This window comes from Anguilla rostrata, chromosome 2 (assembly GCF_018555375.3).
Source record: "Anguilla rostrata isolate EN2019 chromosome 2, ASM1855537v3, whole genome shotgun sequence".
In the NCBI taxonomy this organism is placed as follows: domain Eukaryota; kingdom Metazoa; phylum Chordata; class Actinopteri; order Anguilliformes; family Anguillidae; genus Anguilla; species Anguilla rostrata.
Genome location: NC_057934.1, coordinates 14938085 through 14958939, shown reverse-complemented (window position 1 = coordinate 14958939; position 20855 = coordinate 14938085). Strand labels below are relative to the sequence as shown.

General features: G+C 45.7%; 2 protein-coding genes across 5 annotated transcripts in view; one reads left to right on the top strand and one right to left on the bottom strand.

Annotated features, from left to right (window-relative positions):
* The window catches only part of dock1 (dedicator of cytokinesis 1), a 236223-nt gene that overhangs the window by 104442 nt on the left and 110926 nt on the right, over positions 1-20855 (bottom strand). The window lies entirely within an intron of this gene.
* Positions 12686-20855, top strand: part of LOC135247371 (inhibitory synaptic factor 2A) — a 29179-nt gene continuing 21009 nt past the window's right edge. The window contains exon 1 of the mRNA XM_064320730.1: positions 12686-12980. The gene's annotated coding sequence lies outside the window, so the exon portion shown is untranslated. The remainder of the gene's footprint in view (positions 12981-20855) is intronic.

The following is a 20855-nucleotide window of genomic DNA, read 5'->3' as shown; positions in this document are numbered from 1 at the left end:
ATAACTTCTTAAGCACTGGAAGTAAAAAAGAAAAGAAACAACAAGATAGAAAATAAAATTGCTTTTAAAGGTCTTTGAAAAATATTTTTTTTCATTTTCATAGTCGTAAGCTATGTCATGCATACAGAACTGTGATTTGCTATGCAGTGGAAATGAATTGTATTAAAAACCCATCCACACTGTATCAAAACCTGCAAATCTGACTCCAGCCCAGCTGTTAAAAGTTCCACCGACATATTTAAAAAGTGTGCAGTGATTTCTTTTTTATGATTCTAGACTTTAAGAAACACGCGTAAGCATTTATTTTTGGGTCGATACCTATGGGAAGGGGGGGGGGGATTTTTCAAGGAAATGGCCATAAATAACCTGCCATAACAATGTTTACGATACTGTGCAGTAGCAACATATATTTCCTTAAATATCCATTCTAAAAATGCGCACTGAGGATAAACAACCCCATCCCTGTTAAGAAGGCACTTGTTATTTTGTTGGATAATTCAATGATGATAAGCAATAATGGTATTTAGAACCAAACAGTTTCTCCCTGCTGAAAATGACACTTGTGTAGAAACACCCAATCAATGACAAATGTGTGACAAAAACATGAAAATCTTTCATGACTACAGAAAGCATAACTTTGCATACAATCTAAGTGCTTTCCTTCACGTCAATTTCGAAGGAGGAAAAACAGTGCGGTTGTCATGAACACAACTCTCTGCCCCAAGGTTTACTGAACATCATGCCAGAAACAAAAGAATGTCACTTGGACTTTTAAAAACCAAAATGAAATTTTGACAAAAGAAAAAAAATAATTGTAAATTGGTTAAATATTACCTGTGGCACGTGCCATTGCAGCGATACGATTTATACCAATTACGGCGAGCCTGATTAGAAAGCAGAGTGCAAATGACTGCTGCTTAATGTTCTTCTCTGTGAACAACGAGCCCAATTACTGAACAGCTCCGCAGATAAACATGGTTAGTTAAAAGAGCCAGGGAAAAAAAATCACGGCATGGCTAAGACAAAACACTACATAATGTCATGTTTCCTTATAGCATAAATGCTCATTTGGATAATGCCAGTCAATGTGCAGTTACCGAAGCAACTCAAAAGTCATTAACCCAAAGATGTCAAATGATATGCTAAAAGTTTAATTCCCTGGAACTTTTTTCTTACTGCTTGTGTAGGCTAGTGGAAGCATTAACATTTCAATATTTAAAGTGGTGAAACTTTCAATTATATTAAAACAATATGAAAACATTCTATTTACCCATGGTTCACTGTATCTGGGATTGTTGTCAGGGCTGGAACACAAACTGACCGATCGGAACAATGGACCGGACCTCCGTATCATAATGCAGAGTGCACCATCTGACACAAGTGCAAAAGTATAAAGGACCCCTATAGACGTTTTTCAATATCTGAAGGTCACCTGACCGCCACTGGCCGAGCTGCCAACTGAAAGCCCCCCCCCCCGTGAAATATGTTTGGCTTCTTGTTTCCAAATCAGCGCCACCATTTCTATCTTTCCACATTAAGCCCGGACCGGCAGGAGCGATCCTTAAGATTCCAAACAGGAGTAATTGTTGTTTTACCAAGCGTGCCCATTAATGGGGGGGAATGATCCATTAGGGCAAATTAAATGCGGGTGATATGCTTCCGTGATCGTTTCTCCACTCGATGTTTATGCAGCATGGCGATTGTGCCTTCCTGAGCAGAACTAAGACATTTTAATAGACAGCACTGATATCACAGCCTCAAAGAAACAAAAAACAGTCTGTAACAGTGATACCAAATATTTTATCCAGCCCCGAAAGCTTATCTGAAAGAAGATAAAGGCAAATCCAAATAAAAAGGCATAAGGATGAGGGGAATGTTGATTATGGGAGGTGGTTTACACAGTAGGGTTATTTATTTTCAATGCAAGTTCTGAGAAAGGGACCACATTACAGAATGCACTCTCAAATCCGCCTCTTCCAGGAGCCTGTACCCAATCTCGGGGTTGATTGGGGCTTGGTTGGTAGATTAGTTCCATTACGGGGCCTCGAAAATTTCAACATCATCATCAAAAAAAAGAAAAGAAAAGGGCCCTTCCTCCCCAGGGCGCCAAACCGAGTCAGAGGGAACCTCCCTGGAGATTCGGAAGGTCACATCCCGCTCCCGCTCCTCCCTTCATCTTTAAACACAGTCTTACAGCGAGAGCCGACAAACTAGCGTGAGCCCTGAAGGGGCGGCTTCCTCCGCCATATATCCGCGCTGTTCCGAGGCAGGTTTCCATGGACACCCTTTTTTTTTAAAGGGCTGGAACAAATAAAACAGACTTACGACACGCACTTTGCGTTAAGCCCTCATTCCGCGTTTACGGCTGCCCATCAATCCCGGCTTGCTTACAGCTGGCGGAGGCTGGGCTGACTCGGCAGGTGGACGTCTCGGCGAAATTACAATTTGTCGAATATCTAGATGAGGTGTGTTATATATCGCTTTAATTGCCTGGTGAAATGTATTAATAAAACAGCACTTCCGAGCAAAGTGATATTGATGTATAGGATCACTGAATAATGTGTGAAATACGAATGCATATATGCTTGCTGTGAAAAGAAGAAAAGTCATGTAGGCTGAACTTTATTATTAATAATAATAATAATAAGAAGAATAATAATAACAACAATAATAATAATAATAATATAATAACATAGAATACTTAGAAAGCTACACCACCATCCAAGCAGTGTATCATCCTCAACTACCAATAATGTAACCAAGGTTTACATAGATGGGAAAGGTGAGAACATCGGGTCCAAACGTACTCCACAGCATACAGATATACTTGGGCGTTTCATCCTGTGTGTTTGTGAGATAAATGCACCTTTCATTCAATAAAGATGAATGCCTCTGCGAAACATGGTTACGTAGCCCCATATCCCCATAATTTGATAAAATACACAGAACATCACATTACACAACAGATAACCCACTTTCTTCTGTCTCCGAGGACATGCATTGAATTACTTATAGAGAACTCAGTTCAAGGTGGAACCACTCCTGCTAACAGTCCAACCAGGTACAAAAAAGGAGGACTTACAATTTTACAATGCACCACATTACATCTCAAACTGAAGCCCTGCCCTTCTAAAGATATTCCCTTTTTCAAGGACAAATTTCACCACATTTTAGATATGACCTGCATAAACCTCATTTCATAAATATGGAGGAAACGCTATATTTTATGACTTACGAATACGTAGTTTAACAGATGAACGTGCCTGAACCCTCTCCAATCTTGGCATGCTGGCATTGACTAGTCACTGACGGTGGCCCTTATTCAATGTTATATTTTCCTTTAGAAATCAACCATGAAATCAACCCTTACACCATAATTCAGTGAAAATGTCCAATAGCACATACGTATTAAGGGTACAATGGTTATAACGAGATAAGCTTCTCAAATCACGTATTGACGCTGCCTCAGATTCATTATCAGAAAAGAATGCTGACGTGAGGATTTTATTACATTGTAGCCACACCAGTGACCGGGCGTTCCTTTTAGAAACCCAGGGGGGGGGAATGGGAGTTCATCACTTTGAAGGCATTAAAGAATTGTTGACAGTGACGGATTCTGTTCTGACCCCTGTCAGTAGCTTCTCCAGAGAAAGGGTCTTAGTGTTTTCATTACATTACTGCTGAGACCTTGTTCAGAATGCTGAACGGAGAGCGGAGGGATGAGAGGGTGAGAGAAGAGGAGTCAGGTGCAAAAGAGCAGAGGTTCCAGCTCACTGCGTGAGCGTTAGCTCCGACCGTCTCCCACTGCTATATGTTAGCCATTCGTTTGCAACCAAACGCTAACTGGCGATGGGAATTTACAATGGCAAAATATCACCACAAGCCATTCGCAACTGCACCCTACGTCAATTTAAAAGGACATAAGACAAACATTTTTATGCGTGCGAACATTCAAAGCAGGAACGCTCACCGCTTACAATTAAAACTAATGATATTATTGTATGCTTAAAGCTAAACCGACTGATTGCAATGCCCCTTATTAAAAGGGAAAATGCAATAGAGCTGAATATTTAAGTCGGTAGTGTTACAGTGTCAATTTGCACAATGAAACAGAGGCTTAAAAGATACAATTAAAAGGATGCCAAAAACCAACAAAGCATTTACATTTTAAAAATCCAATTGGTTGCACTAAAAAATAAATAATAAAGTGAAATCTAAACTGAACAGGAATTAATGGGCCATGTCAATTTCAGATGTGAAACAGGACGTGATACAGTGAGCTGTACTGTCATGTTTTGCCGTTAGGAGCAGGAAATTTGATATGATTTGGATGAAGACTTTAAATCAAATTTTAAAAATTCTGAAAAAAGATGAAGGATTCTCTAAAACCAAGAGGATGCAATTCTCTAAAACCAAGCACTGCAATTATTCAGGGCAATGTACAGCACCTTTTTATAAAGAAACATATATTTCTTTTATTTTCTATTAATATTTAGATCAGTGATTTGAAAACCAATTAATATCAGCAGTGAGACCATTTCTATCATTTTCAAAACTTGAAGCACCATTCAGTACCCAAGACAAATATGTGACTACAGAAGGGGCAAGGCTGATTAAGAGGAAGGATGGGGCATTAGCCTGTCTTTCTGCGGGCCAGACAATTTGTCTTACTTAACAGCGCGCAAGACTGAAATTAATGTTTGCTCACGGGGCCGTCAAACGAGGCAAACAAAGAGTGTCACATTTTTGTGCTTTTTTTAATTAGACCGACCGCAGGCAAGGAAGAGGTTGAGCGAGGCGAGGGCCTTCCTCTGGGTCGCGGACGGAGGGTACGCCGGAGCGAGTGGCCGTGGGCCATGTGACACGCCGGTCTCCGTGGAGACGTCGGCTCTGCCGAGAACAGAAAAGCCATTTAGACCGCGAGACCGCGGGCTTCCCTGACACTGCTCCTTGAATTCTGATTGCCTTTGCACCGCGTGACCTCTGACCTGGAAGTGAGCAAACCCATCTCAGCAGTGAGTATTGCCATGACAAAACAGGCCTGGCTCACCAAGGTCTTTTAATCATTTTTTTTTTTTTTTTGCCCGATTTGTATCCAAATTTATATACAGAACATGTTTTTAGATTGAAAAAAATGTCTAATACCCTCAGGCAATCTATACAAAACAATCCTAATTCTCATTTGATTATAATTTCATGAGCAAAAAGATGAATATAGTGCCCTACTGTACAGTACTGCATATTTCAGTGGTGTGAAAATGGAAATGCTCTTTAAAAAAATCCTTGTAGAAACCCTGTAATCTAAATCTAAAATGCAGTTCTTCCCCAAGTCATGCACAATTGAAGCAAAAAGTCATATTCTTTCGAATATACACTATGTGTATTTAATGGGGAAAAGCTGTGTGTGCAGGATCGAATAAATAACAATACTGGCAATGCTCAAATCAGCTGAATGTTACGAACACTAATATTTTATCACTTAACTGAATATGTTGTATATATTTACCACTACATAAAGGCACAACACAAAGCATTTAAATCAGTGCAATCAGTACCTCATCCAGCGGGCCACCTATTCTTTAAAGACGAGCACCTAAACCAATCTGAGGAGGAGGACTCCTCACAGCCAAGCGGCTCAGCCAATCAGAGGCCAAGGAGCAGAGCGTTTGTTGAGCAGGGAGACCCGACCTACGCCCGGATTCCCACAATGCACTTGTGCGCCTCGCGCCCTGCTATTCCAGTTTGAAATTAATAACACGTTCAGCTGCAATGAAACTGAGACAGAAACAGCGACACTCTTACGCGCAAAAGGTTCTGCCGCGATTAACGCGGTCGGTCTTCCGTGACCTAACATCGGCCGAGGCAGGCCTTTCACCAAACGCAGCGTGCCTTAATTGCCATTTTCATGTTTGTCACTCACAGAACCAAACTCCATCTGCCACCTCTTCGATGCCTTCGGGACATCATTAAGACCATTCAATAAAACAACTATTAAATCTGCTTATACAGCTACACACCGGCCAATATAAATGCGCAATTTACAGAATATGGCGGGTTATTTCCAGATCTTAATCACCAGCGCGTGAGCTAGGGAGACGTTATCTCATGATATTTTTTTTTTTTAACTCATAATTTTATTGCAAAATGATTACCAAAGATGACAAAAGCCTGGTACAATTATGAAGAACAGAGATGTGGATGGTAATTACAGATTAAGTAGTCAGATTAATGGGGTTTGCTTCTGTTGGTGCTGTGACAGCTTGGTAACAGGTGCTACAGTATGTATATCTTCTGTGAAGATGTTCATTCTGAAGCCTACAGACAGCGCTGAAGCAGCTCTGTAGCCTCTGTTGCCTGGGAATGTCATCTAGAGAAAAATATTTCCCTAAAGGCATCAAATTCTTCCAGCAACACTGACTGGCAGGTTTAGCTTTCTAGCGATTTGATGCGTTCCGACATGCTAAAATGTGCGCGACAACATTGCGGGCGAGGGAGCTTGATGCAGCTCGCTTGCTCAAACCGCTAATTCGCCGGCATTTATTCAGAACGCGACGCAATGAAAATTTCGTAAGTCTTCCTCCATTGCGCTGACATGCCAGCAACTGAGACGTTTCAGAAGAGAAATCAAACGAGCCCAAAAGGTTACGCACGTCTTCGTGAGACAAACCAAAAACTTCTGTCAATAAAAATCAAGAAAGAAGGCGGGAGAAGTGGGACGCCAGATCGAAGTTCACACAATCCGCAGAACGAGCGGTCTCGACCGAGAAACGCGCCGCATTCCTGCAAAATGAATCTTATCAAAGCTGTCATTCTCAGCAGTGAAATTACACACAGCCGAGGAGCTGGCCTCCCGACGCTGGGCACCGTCCGCTGTGTCGTAAGTGTCTTACAGACGTCTAATTACACTTTAGTCTCTGAGCCCTGGCTACACTGGGAGATAAAGCTTCAAAGGCAGCAGGGAGAGGAGGGATACTGTGAGGGTGAAGCCTAGCGCATAGTTTTGCCTCTGGAACAAAGATTACTGCTTTGAAGTGCTTCCATGGAGCAGGTACGGTGGCCCAATAATGCCCTTAACAGAAGAGATACTTGGCTTTAGCCCGCATTCAAACGTCTCGCTGACTGAAGCGTAGGGTGCGCTTTTTCACATAATCAGCCGTTTAAGGGACGCTTGGCTCCGGTTTAAGAGAGGTCAAAGGTCAATGCTGAAACATCCTGTTCACTGACACATCAGCAGGGCGGTGGTGATTGATACACCGCTGTTACATCCCCCCACAGACCACTCGTCTGTAAAAACGGCTATAGAGATTTCGCGCCTTGGGGTTAAGTGCACTCACAACCGGGAGGCTGTAGTTTCTATTCCCAAGTGAGGTATGCTGAACAAGAAAAACCAAAAAATGTGCTAGTGCTGATACTACCCTGTCAATAGAGGATCATGGGTTTAAATACCACCTGCTGAGTAAAGCCAAACAATTAGCAAGTGGGAAAACTCTCTGTGGTATTTATCTTAACCAGAGGGTACAGTATATACTACATGTTCACTGTCCTATGGCAATAAGCCATAAGAATAAAAAGCCTAGGATACAATCTGGATTTACAAAAAAATCAGGCTCATTAAAAAAATGCTATCAGTATCAACAGCGACCAGTGGCTCAATCATAGTGGCTCAATTTTCAAAAAAGGTATTTAAATGTACGGTACCAATAATATGTAATATGTGTATACATGAAGTAATACATTTACATATTTATACACATCTCAGAAGGTATCAACAATATCTGAATGACATAAAAAATACTGGAGTGACAGTAAAAGCTACAACATATACATGTACTCATATATTAAAATATGTGTTGTAACACATTTATAACAATTATAGTAAAGGAGGGAAGCCGGAATATGACATTATTCCTAGCTTGTTCTTTTCTCTGCATGGTAGTGAAATGAACAACAGAACGCAAATTACCTGAAAAGCATATAAAAATCTTGCTAGCTTTTATCTATGACTTCAGCCAAGTGTGATTACAATACAAAAGCATCCAGGCTGGCTCCATAAATAATAATTGAATAATAAGCAGCGTAAAGGTAAGAAAAACATCATTTCAGAGAACGCCTGTCGGCTCAATGATTTAAAAAGACAGAAAAATAAAAAGGAGGCAACAAAGTGCTGCAATTTCCACCTGCAGTGCCAGTTATCGGTGAATAACCCACGCATTCATCTACGCACGCTTTTACTCACACACACCAACACACGAGCACACTCCCAGATCAACACACACACACAGACACACCAGCACACTCCCAGATCAACACACACACACACAGACACACCAGCACACTCCAAGATCAACACACACACACACACACACCAACACAACACAAGCACATTTCCAGATCAACTCACACACACATCCACGCTCTGACACACTTTCACACTCTCTCTCACACCGAGGCAAACAAACACAAACGTAAGCACACACAAACACAAAGTGACGCCTCCGCGCTCTCAAACTGAAATGCGCGGCTGTTTCGAAAGGCGGGGGCAGCGCCGCTTCAGACGCCTGAAACGGGGGGCCCCCCGTCTCCCGTCCGCCGCGCCCAAAATCCCGCTTATCCGCGGCCTTTAGGGTTGGCGCCAGCCGCGGACCGGTGTTCTGTCAAATTGGCTTTTTACGCTCAGATAAGCCCGAGAAAGCCAGAGAGGGGCTTAAACAATCACCGCTCAGCCAGTTCACCGCAGGGCGGCTACCCCGCTCCAGAACTGGCACGCTGAGCCAAAGTGGAACGCGGCTAGACTGACGACCTGTTCCCAGCACGTCGGAAAGCACCAAGGCGGAAGACGCATCACGACCGCCGCCTCAATTGAAATCTAAAGCCGTTAATTTTTGCACGGCGGTGCAATTTAATTACCCTGATTAGATGGTGACCTATCGTTGTGTTTTTTTTTTCCATTGTGTAAACGCTCCCTGGAGCTGCGTCCAAAACGAATACGAAACACCGCTGAGCTCGTGCCTTTTCGGGGACCTCAAAACACGCGGAAATTCGGGATACGGGCACAGCGGCGTTCCTCCACGCCTCTTAATACACTCTGGGACACATCTTCACATCCCATTTACTCAAAGCATTACACCTCTATTAATACAACTGGAGAGACGGCATCAATTATTCAGAAAAGAGGAAATAGATTTTAAAGCCGAAAGTACATGGTTTCGGCGTAGGAGCGCTCCCGGTTTGCGATAGCACGCTTCGCCGTCGGCGACGGACGGAGGGCTGCGTTGCTGGGGCCGTCCGGCTCGGGGACTCCGGACGGGGAAAACGAGACGCGGGGACGGCGGAAGGCAAAGGTGACCGATAATGGAGGGTTTTTTTTGCGAAGCGAGCCTCGTTCGAGCGCGGAGAGAGCCGGTTCGGCGAGGGGGCCTGGCTGTGCTTTACGGTCTCGTTTTCCGCGGCGGGGCCGCCAAGAGAGGCTCAATCGACAGAGGGGATTCTGAGCCGCCTGCTCCACATAAACAAGACGCTCGGAGCGTGCAGCAGACCGGGGGGGAGGGGGGGGGGGAGAGAGAGAGAGAGGGGAAAAGGGAAAGCCAGCATGCGGAAAACTACTGCTGAGCTGTGAAGAGAGGCAATTCACTCTGTTAATAGAGCCTGGAGATCACAGGGCTAAAAGCAATGATCATGACAACCGCACTACAAACAGATGAGTAATAACAGCAATAATCACAATACGCTTACTGCCGTTACTAATAATATTAATATAATACCAGAGATAACACCTAAAATAATACATGATATTAACATCAAAAATATTACTAGTGCTACTAGTACTGCTGCTAAGAAGAATGTTATCTCACGTTGTTATCATGTTATCTTATGTTAAAATAATAATTATTATTAGTTGTATTTCTTTTTCCCAAGTGGCTCTGTGCACAGGGTGCAGACTGCTGGGTCACCAAAAAAAGGCAAGTTAACTGAAATGTGCTTAAATAGCAGAGACCAGCAGGGGCACTGTCGCACTGGAGAGGGCAATCAATGCCAGAACACTTCAGCTCCAGCCCTTACGAGCCATTACAGACAAGACATTTTAAAACAAGATGTATGTACACATATATGTCTGCAAAAAGATAACAATTTTTTTTATTAGCTTAGATACACCATTCAAATGACTGTATGAGCAAATTCCCCAGAAAGAAATGCACTGTTACCACCCTCGGCACCACGGGGAGCCCCAAGTGCAATTTTGGACCTCACAAGAAGTGTGTGTTCGTGTGTGTGTGTGTATGCATGCGTGTGTATATGTGCATGTGTATAGCGTTCCTGGATGCATTACAAAACGTACATCACAATAAAAGCTGCAATATTTCGTTACATTTTACAGAAGACAGACAGTGACCCATTACTCTTTCCCCACTGACACTTCCTCAGACTGAAATACGTGTTTGTTCTGCTGTTGTGGACATGGGAAAATGAATGCACTTTGGGAGACTGCAGTTTCAGTAAGCTGAACAGGTATTCTTTCTGTTCAATCTAGCTTGAACGATCTGTGTGTTTTACAATACGGACCAAGGACAAAGCAGGGGGAAAAGAGGGAAAATTTTCATTTAAGAAGCTCCGACAAGCTTGCTTACGCAAGCAAAGCTCTATAGTTTGCAATAACTACAATCATCCGCTCCCTAGTTCATTAGAGACCCAATTACTGCACTGTAATACTGAAGCAGCAGCACCACTGCTTCCAGAACCACAGAACAGAACACTGGAGCGCTCTGGGTCTGAGGCCTCTGATTTACCTGCAGACACTCCGTCTGCTCCCGAACCGGACGGCCGCCTCTCCCCACAACGGGAGCGACACGCAGGCTGCCCCAGAGCCACGGGCGTCCGCAGACGCACGCTCTCTTACAGTCACGCTACAAACGACGCTCGGGCCTCAGTTCCATGCTGGCAAAAGCACTCGATTATGGACCAGAAAGTATTTCAGAAAACAAATGGGAGGAAATTAGTTTTTAGCAACGCCGTGGAATATTTGGACAGATTATAGCAAATATGGAATTCCTTCCAAATCAGACTGCATTAAAAATAACAGAAGAAAAACAAAAAAAAGAGCTAAGTTTGGTGTCTGCACAGCAGGAGGTTCGCGTTCTCTGATATGAATGTCAATACGCAAGCCGCTTTTGTATTATTTATAGGAAGCGACAGCAAAGAGGCTTGTGTCAGTGTTTGCTCACAGCTTGCTTTGAGCTCTCCCTGTGATTGGCTGATCGGGTTTCCCAGAATACCGAGGTCTCTCGGTAGATAATGAATACAGACCCGAGAAAAATACCACCACATTAGCAGTGCTCATCTGACCTATGGAACAATGCAGGCGCAGTGCTACTTAAAGAGCTGCTGCACACATGGCCAGAAGGACCAACACTGGAAGAAAAAAAATATATCCATAAAACAGGGTCCGGGGACAGCCCACGGAGCGGTCTTTGGGGGCAGGTGCATCTTATGCAGGGGCGCAGAGACGATTCCGAAAACAGGGCTGGAACGCGTTTCGCGGTCACTCGTCTCCAGGCGACACCCCGTTAATGTCAGCGAATTCATTACAGCTCCGAGCGCAGATATCGCCGCGCCGCGCCGCGCGTCCGATGATGTTCTCCGGCGCTACACGTGTCATTCGCCCGGCTGGGCGAGGCGCGGTTCAATTAGGCGCCGACACTCCCGGCACTCAGTTGGGGGGGGGGGGGATGGGGGGCGGAGACAATTAAACCCACGACGCCGCTCCGGTCCCACGAACGCCGCTAACTAGACGCTGACGGACAGGCTGAAAGGATGCATCGCGAAAAAATAAATTAAACTTAAACATGAAACCACAAGTTGGTGAGGGGGAGGGAGGTTTTTTTTTGTTTTTGAGTAGGGTACCATGTCGTAACTAGTTGTGCAAAGATGCACTTGCCCGATGAGACATCCAGGGGGGTGGGGTTGGGGGGGGGGGTAGGAGCAGGGCAGGAAACGTCCAAAGTGGAAGACCTGCAGCACACACTGTCTGCAAACATTATTCTCTTTTCCCTTCTCTCCCTCTCACTCACTCTCTCTCTCTCTCTCTCTCCTCCCTCTCCACCTCGCTCTCACACACACACAAACATTCACAGACACGCACACACGTGCGCAAAGCACAAGAAGAATAAGGTGGTACCAATCCAATGAAATAAACACAGCAGTTTATTATTCCTCTGCTTTTCTCTGAATGATTTCCAGCCCCCTTGTTTATATAACATCGCTCTGGCAACGAGGTATCGGAGGATACTGCTTCAGCTGACAAGATAAGGAGGTCTTCACTGTTGAGTACACCAGCTGTAGCAGCTACGTGCGTTGGACTTTCCCCGGCAGCACCCCCCCCCAACCCCCCTCCTCCCTCCCCCTCTCCCTCCATCCCTCCCTCCTCTCACCCCTCCCCCCGCCACCCCCGTTCCCTCCCACTCGCTCTACGTCCCTCCCTCGCGCAAACACACGCGCACACACACACACACGCGCGCTCTCTCTCGGCTCTCACACACCGGGACTGCAGCAGCAGCGGGATGGAGAGATCGTGCGTGCGCGCCTGCCGTCGGAGCGGACCGGAGCTGTGATTGCGTCTCTCTCTCGCTCTCTCGCCCGCTCTCTCCGAGAGGAGCCGGAGTGAGAGGGGTGGGGAGGGAGAGGGAGGGAGAGGGAGGGAGGGAGGGGGGGTGGAGGGGGTGAGGAGGAGAGAGGAGAGGAGAGAGCCTCAACCTCTCGGCGCTCAGTGGAATCTCTCTCGCCCGTCCGTGCCGGAGCCGCCCGATGCGCGGCCACCGCTACAGCCGCTGCCCCCCGTCGCCTGCCGCCGCCGCCGCCGCCATGTCTCCGCCACGGAACGTCCCCCTCCTCGGGCTGAGCCCTCGAACCCGCTGAATCGGACATGCACCGGCGTCGCTCGGGATCTCTGCCGTCTCGTCCTTTCAGTCACTGATCCGCTCCTCAAGGTAAGTCACTTTTTTTTTTGGGCTCCCGCTTTATATGCAACTCCGGTCTTGATCGGGCCGATCCCGGTTTCGGCTTCGGTACCGGCGACCGGACCGAGACCCCTCAGGTGGTACGGGCTGCGGGTTCTGCTGTCGGGGGGAGGGGGGGAGGGGGGGGGGCAGGGAGCGTGCTCACTTTGGTGGCTTTGATGAATTGAGGAAGTGTCACGTATCCCTCCCTGCTGGAGGGGGTGGGCTTTGCCGTGGTCGGTTGTCTGTCAGGTGCGTCAAACGCTTTCGCCTCTTTTCGTTGACGTCTCGTAACGGTCGCGCCCGCGCGGCAAGTTTGGCCAAAGAGCGACGGCAAGTGGGAAAAAGTTGACGCAAATTAGCCGATGCGGTCTCTCTCGCGGCCGAGCCGCGGTCGCGGAGACGCAGCGCGCCGTCCCGTTAATTACACGTTTATTACGCGTTAGTTATGCGGTTGTTGCGGCGTCCGCGTCTGTTGCGTTTTCGGTGTGGTCACGAAGTCCGCGGCCGTCGTCTGTGAAACTGACGTGATGCTGCATTTCTGAGGTGCTGAAGACTGGGGACCGTGCAGGCGCATTCAGAGCCTTATCCAATCAAACGGAAACAGAACAAATGGAAATAATAGTGATGCAGCAGTTTGTATTCATGGCATAAACACGGAGAGGCTCGTCAGTCACAGGCACAAGGCACAAGGCAATACTAATCGTGAGTTAAATTATAAGGAGAGGGGAGAGAGATGCATTCGATGGAGGGAGCTCCTTACAACTGGAGTAATGAGGAGTAACGGCATGTGTGAACCTCTCTATTCATGTCGGGGGCTCTGAGGGTGAGAAACTCCCCTCTAACAGCCTGCCCACACACACACACACACACATGCGCAGGCACATACACAAACACACACATGCACATACACACACAAAAACACACACAAACACATACACACGCACACAAACACACACACAAACACGCACACATACGTACTGAGATGGACTGAAGTCCAGAAGGAATGCAGTCTTCCATATCAATCCTTTGCTAAACTTGTTTTTGTGAATTCATTGTGAGCAACAGTGTGGAAAAGAAAAGCTCAGACAGACTGTATCCATAGCGTTGCCCATTGTGGATCTGTAGTCACTGTACTGGGATCAGTAGCCAACGCACCACACATCTTTACTGGTGCCACCTGAACAGCCTTCTTTATCGACAGAAATGCTGTTCTCAAGCAGCATGAACACAGGGAAAAACACTGACAAAGACAGAGTGAGACGAAAAAAGGAGAGACAGAAAGAGAAAAAGGGGAGCTGAAGAGAAAGAGAACAAGAGTAAGAGAGACATTGGCACGGAGAAAGAGTCTGAGTTATGACAGAGATGGACGGACAGAGAGGGAGGGAGAGAGAGAGAGAAAAAGAGAGGGACGTGCAGATGAACCGATAGAAGCTAAAACGGAGAGACAGTCAGGAAACCGACCGAGGGGCAAAGAGAGAGAGAGAGAGAGACAGATGGATTGAAAGACAAAGTAAAAAAAAAAAAGAAAAGAGAGAGAGAGACGGAGAGCAGTAAAGCGGGAAGAGGAAACGGCGCGTGCGGCGCACCAGACGCGTCGGCCCGAGCGGCGGGAGCGTGAGCAGCCTGAGGATGGCGAGGGGCGGCCCGCGTCTGGAACGGGAAGCCGCCTAAAGCGCCGCGCTCCGGGTGAGAAACGGAAGGCCGCTCGTCCGTCCGAAAAACAAACGGCCCGCCCGCCAAGGTGCGACCGCTTCCTCGCCGCCGCCAGATGTGGCCTCTCAGGGGCTAATGGGATTATTTATGAAGGCCGCCGGGGCTTGGTGGATGGCGGCGGGCGCGACTGGCGGCGGGCGGATGGGGCGCCCCATACCGCCGCGGCCTTCCTCCGCGCGGGGCACCTCCAGCGGCCGGAGACCGGCAGGGGAGGTCGGAGATAAGCCGCTTGACCGTTTGACCGCGTGACCTCCGACCCCACGCAGGGGGTTCGGGTCGACCCGCAGACCGCGTCGCGCGAGGCGGCCGTCGGACCCGCGGGCGAAACCCGGCGGCTTTCAGAAAACAAACGTCGAAAGTTAAACCGAACGTTCCCGAGACTCGTTTCAGAGGTACGTAGTTCCCCCGGGGGGCCCATCCGAGGGGCCGTCAATGGCGGGAGAGAGGACGCTGCACCGCGCGAAGGGCTGGGGGCGCGGACGCCGCGTAACCGGGGCCGGCGCCGCCCGCCACGCCCATCAAAAGCCGCGTCCTGACTGGGCCCTTTGCACACGAAACATGCCATCAAAGAATCAATGGTGGGCGGAATCGATCTCAGGCGTTCCTCAGGCGTTCCGCGTGACTCCCTGGGCGCGAGCAGCATTACGCACACTCCCTCCGGAGTGGGAGCGACCGCAGCCTCCCTGAGCGAGAAGCGGACGGCAGAAGCGGGGTCCTCTCTCATTACGCGTCCGCTCCAAGAGCACTCCGGCCTAATGACGCCCGAGGAACGGCCTCCCGCGCTAGACATCAATCTGGTGAGGATGGCGGTCATTCAGTGCATCTTCCCAGCAATTTGGATGCGAGGGTTTCATTATGTCGCGCGGCTGCTCGTCCGGGATGGCTTACACGGTCACGTGGCTCATTTGCAGAGCCGGGGCTTTGTGCTAAGCGCCCCTCGGCTACTGTAGCATTTGTTCCCGTAAACCGCAGAGCGAAGGATCCTGGCACCGCGCTACCTTATTATCCCAGAAACGTTCGCAGCCAACTGTCAAGACTACAATGACTCACGCAGCGCGCGCGTCTATATCGAGCCACGGTGCCAGAAAACAAGAGAGGATCTTCCAATAACACCTCTGAAATACTTCACAACGGCCGGCTCATCTTCAAAGCTGCAATACCACATTGATGTGTCATACAAGTTTCTGATTCACATAAAAAAATGTGCGTGTATTGTGTGAGTATGAATGAATGTATGTATGTGCATATAGGAAAAAAAACACATTCACATTCAAAAATGAATAATCTGTGGCCAATAGAATTCCATGTGGATATTCGTAAGAGAGAGAGACATAACCCTCAGTTGGTTCCCATTCTTTTTGCTTTGATTCATTCTAGTCAATAAGTAAATGTAGACTTATTCCCCCTCAAAAGACTCATTACTGATGATGGTACATTAATAACAGACGTAATGGGAAAAAAGACCATGACGCAGAGCTGTGTGTGAAAAGGAATGGGTCGCGAGGGAAAAGTGCTTTGTCATTAAAATGGAGGACAGCGCTGTCACATCACAAACATCTAAAAAGCCCCCTCGGTACAGAACTTTCCAGACCCTGTCCAATAACACATTTCTGCTGCTCAGTAGATAAAAGCTATCAAATTCTCTTCAGAACGCATCATAATGCACCAGTCGTCTCAGCAAATCGGCCACCAGTCCTCTTTGTGTGTGTTAGATCAATGGAGAAATGTATATGTGTTTCACAACTTGAGCTTTGCCTTCAAACATTTTATGACAAAGCTATCTCACTGGTTTAGAGTTACAATAAAAAAGTAACAAAAGAAAAAAGTTATGGTGCATTTTCTCTGAAATGTAAGCTACTAAAAAAGTATTAGGGATAAGGTCTAAAATATTATTTTAATAAAACTCAATTATCAATGTATACTTCATATGCATTGTTTGCGCAATGACTTCCCATTTAGAAACAATTATGAAGGCTATCATGAATTATTACCGAATTGACACCATAGACCAACGGGAAAATGCATATATATATAATTAAGGGAGGGGGAGTCATCTTAGAAATGGAAAGTAACATAAGTATAAATGATCCATCATTAAGCAATAACAGCTAGAGAAGCAATCCCTGGAAGCCTTGTAAAATAAATGTATGTATGTCAAAGGGCCACATCTTATGGCATTAGTGTGCCATTAACTGGCGAAGGATTTACTCTGCTTACTGCCATGTTAATGCGCCATCACCCACACACCGAGGCAAGAAAATCACTCATTCTGTCAATCATCCTTCAGTACACACACACACACACACACACAAATCTCCAAGTACGCGAGCACAGTGCTGTGAAGCAGTATTTGTCCCCTTCCTGATTTCCTCCATTATTGCATATTCGTCACACTGAATGGTTTCAGATCTTTAGAAAAAAATGTCATATGAGACAAAGGAAAAGAGAAAATTTGAAAACACTTTAAAAATATTATTTCACTTATTTAATTTCATATCACTTTTGTGAGAAAGTAATTGCCCCTTTAAAGTTAATAACTGGTTGCACCACCTTTAGTAGCAATAACTGCATCTAAAAGCTTCCTATAATTTGGTATCAGTCATTCACATCACTGTGGAGGTATTTTAGCCTAGTCTTCTATGCAAAGCTAATTCAGACAGCCACTCCAAAACTTCATTTCTTTTCAGCCTTTTAGATGTGGACTTGCTTTTGAGTTTAGGATCTCTGTTTGGCTGCATAACCCAAGTTCGATTCAGCTTCAGCTCACGGACAGATGACCTGACATTCTCCTTAAAAATGTTCTGGTACAATGCAGAATTCATGGTTCTTTCAATAATGGCAAGTTGTACAGGTCCTGAGTTGGCAAAGCATCCCCACACCATCACACTACCACCAACATGTCTGACTGTTGGTATGATGTTCTAACTGAAATGCTGTATTTGCTTTATGCCTGACATAATGAGACCTGTGGTATCCAAAAGTTCAGATTTTGACTCATCTGTCCATAGAACATTATCACAAAAGGTTTGGGGATCATCCAGATGCTTTTTTGCAAGTGTGAGGCATTGTGAGCATTGACGTTTCTCTTGGTTAGCAGTGGTTTCTGCCTTGCTACTCTCACAAGGATCCAATTTTTTCACACTCTTTATTATTGTGCAGTCAAGAAAACTGATTGGAGTGAGTTGTCGCTGCACCATTAGAGAAAGTTTGGAAGGCCGGCCACTCTTGGGAAGATTCACCACTGAATCAAGTGTTCACCATTTGGAGACAATGGCTCTCGCTGTGGTTAAGTCGTGTCCCAGAGCCTTAGAAATGGCTTTGTAACACTTTACAGACTGATATATTTCAACAACTTTTTTCTAATCTCTTCTGGAACTTTCGTTGATTGTGGCATAGTGCACTTGTAGAAACTTTGTGACGACTACTTCACTCTGATGGTAAGGTTCAATGTGAGTGAGGTTTAGATTCAACAGGGCAGGCTGCAATCAAGCCTGGGTGTGTTCAATTAGTTGAATCTAATTATCAATTCAATATGGTTAATTAGTTGACTGAGTAGCTAAGGGGGCAATTACTTTTTTTACATGGGTGATATGGGTGTTTGATAACTTTTTTGGCTGGACCGCAACAGCGAGGCGAGCCCTATAAACGCGAATGTCTGTGACTGAGTCACTAGGTGATGAAGTTACACCATAGGTTGGCCAAGTTATGAAGTTACACCATTGATCGGCCGGTCCAGCCATATACTAGGTTTTGATCTGGTCTAAATTAAATAATAATTTGGAAAATGTGCTTTGTTTTCACGCAGTTTCTCTTTGTCTAATATTGCATTTTGTCAGAAGATCTGAAACTATTCAGCGTGACAGATACACAATAATAGAACACACACATGCACACACCTACACTCCTGTACATCGGAGCACACACAAATGCACAAACACATGCACGTGTCTGCAGCAAAGACAAACATGCATGCATCTTCACATGTACCTGGCCAAACATAAACACACAAGTGCACAAAACATAAAACCTCCTCTTCATTCGCAAATCCTCAATAATAATCCCTACTTTATTTTGATTTTGAGATAAGGGGTTTAGAATAAAAAAAGCAGTACACATTTTTTAAAAAGCAATCCAATATTATTTTGACAAACATGGGGAACAGAAATCAAGCCAGATATTGTAAAGATAGATTGGGCAGCCTGTGAAAATTGAAGACCCATCAATTTCATGCGTCTGTGCTGCATCTGAGGACAGGCCACCATGCAATCGCACGAAATGGCGCAATAAAGAATAAGGGCAGCACTGGTTCTATCCATCAGCCAGTGAGCGCGGCAAGTCAGTCACACCTCTAAATGGCTTCTAATCATGAATAATAGAGAGCTTTGTTCTTTATCATCTCAATTTTTCTCCAGTTTAATGAGGCAGTCTCTTTTCAGAGGCCAAATACTGAGTGAAGCCTTTACTGCTCTCTTCTGCTCCCAACAAGCAATTTGGGGGGTAGGCTACCGTTGAGGACATGGCTGTGAATCTAGATACTGAGACTGGACAGGCTGCCTAGAAATCACGAACAAACGAAAAAAAAAAATTGTGGAACAGAATATAAAGAACATTACACATTAGAGTGTGTATGCCATTGACCGAGAAAACTCAAATATAATATAAAAATATATGCCGAAGTATACCATACGCACATAGTGTAAGTGAATCAGAACAGACAGCATCCCCTGCTTAAGAACATGAGGAGATTTAAGAGGATTACTTTAGCAATTTTAGAGTCGATGCATTATTCATAATCCTTTGGATCGCTGGAGCCAAATTGCCAAGAAAAAAAAACCAAAAAAAAAACCTCTGATTCTTAGCAGTCATTGCGGGGTTGGTGAAGGGAGAGAGGTGTCGCATATGCAATTTGACAACAGATACTCTAACTCTCAGACAAGTCGGCTGGGATGGGAATTTCCCCATTTACAACAGGCAGAATTTGGCCAATTCACAGCTACTGTCCACGGGCTGACTGCAAGAGCGGTCTTCACGGCAGCAGTCAGCTGTATTACCCTCATGGTCAGCAGGCTACCTTGAATTCATACGACACAGTATAAGGGAAACCATTTTGCTTAGCATTCTCAAAATGAGACAGATAACGTCACAAAAAAATGCAGTAAAAATTATAGCTTGGCTTTAATTAATATTTGTTCTTAAATTTGACTAACAACTTGAATAAAGTGAGTTAATTTTATTGTATTTGTGAATAAAAACTTTGGCAATTTTACAAATGACTGTTAGTTAAAGTTAAGGACAAATATGATTTAACCCTGGCCTATGTCAATATCACAGGAGTATACAAAATCTCTCAATATTACGTTCATTTTAATATGAACAGCAGTGCTGACCTTTTTTTTACAAGGCTAACAGGCAGAAATATTACTTGTGTGCCACAGACCACACGCTTTTATCTCACTCTAGGACAGAGTGACTTATAGTCAGCAGAGGAACATGTAGAAGGGGTGCGCATGAATATGACAGGTGATATCAATCCAAAAGAGCAGTCTGAAGAGAAGACACAGTGTTCCACACATACTGTAGTCCTCACAGCTCAGAGTATATTATATATTATATGCTGCACATGCACACAAGTGCGCACACACACGCACATGCACACGCACACACACACATACACAAACAGAATGCAGCACTGGCTGACATTCAGAGGTCAGTGCATGCTCTGCAATGTGCTTTCCCCACACGAGCACCTTCAGCCCCATCTGCCTTAGGGGACTTGACCTCTTGGCCTCACTCTCCGCTTGTTTTCCTCCCCACCTCCTCAGTGACTGCGGTTATTTAAACACACGCCAGTCTGCAGGTGCTGCTCCAGCTTGCGTGATGTCATGTAAGGAGTCAAATGTTACAAAAAATCCAATGCAAGTACAAAATCGCATGCCCACTAAAAATTGGCTTCTGTGGTCCCTAGGTCGTATGCAAGGCCAATATAACGTATGTTCAGGCATCAATGAACTGGAACTAAGGGTTCAATCAGTCATTAAACCAACCAAACCATGAAAGGGGACCCCGATTGTTTCGATAATGGAGTGAGGGGGTAGAGCGGTATATGCAACAGGCTCAGGCTGCCTCCTCATTCGCCAGAGCGCGTTCCAC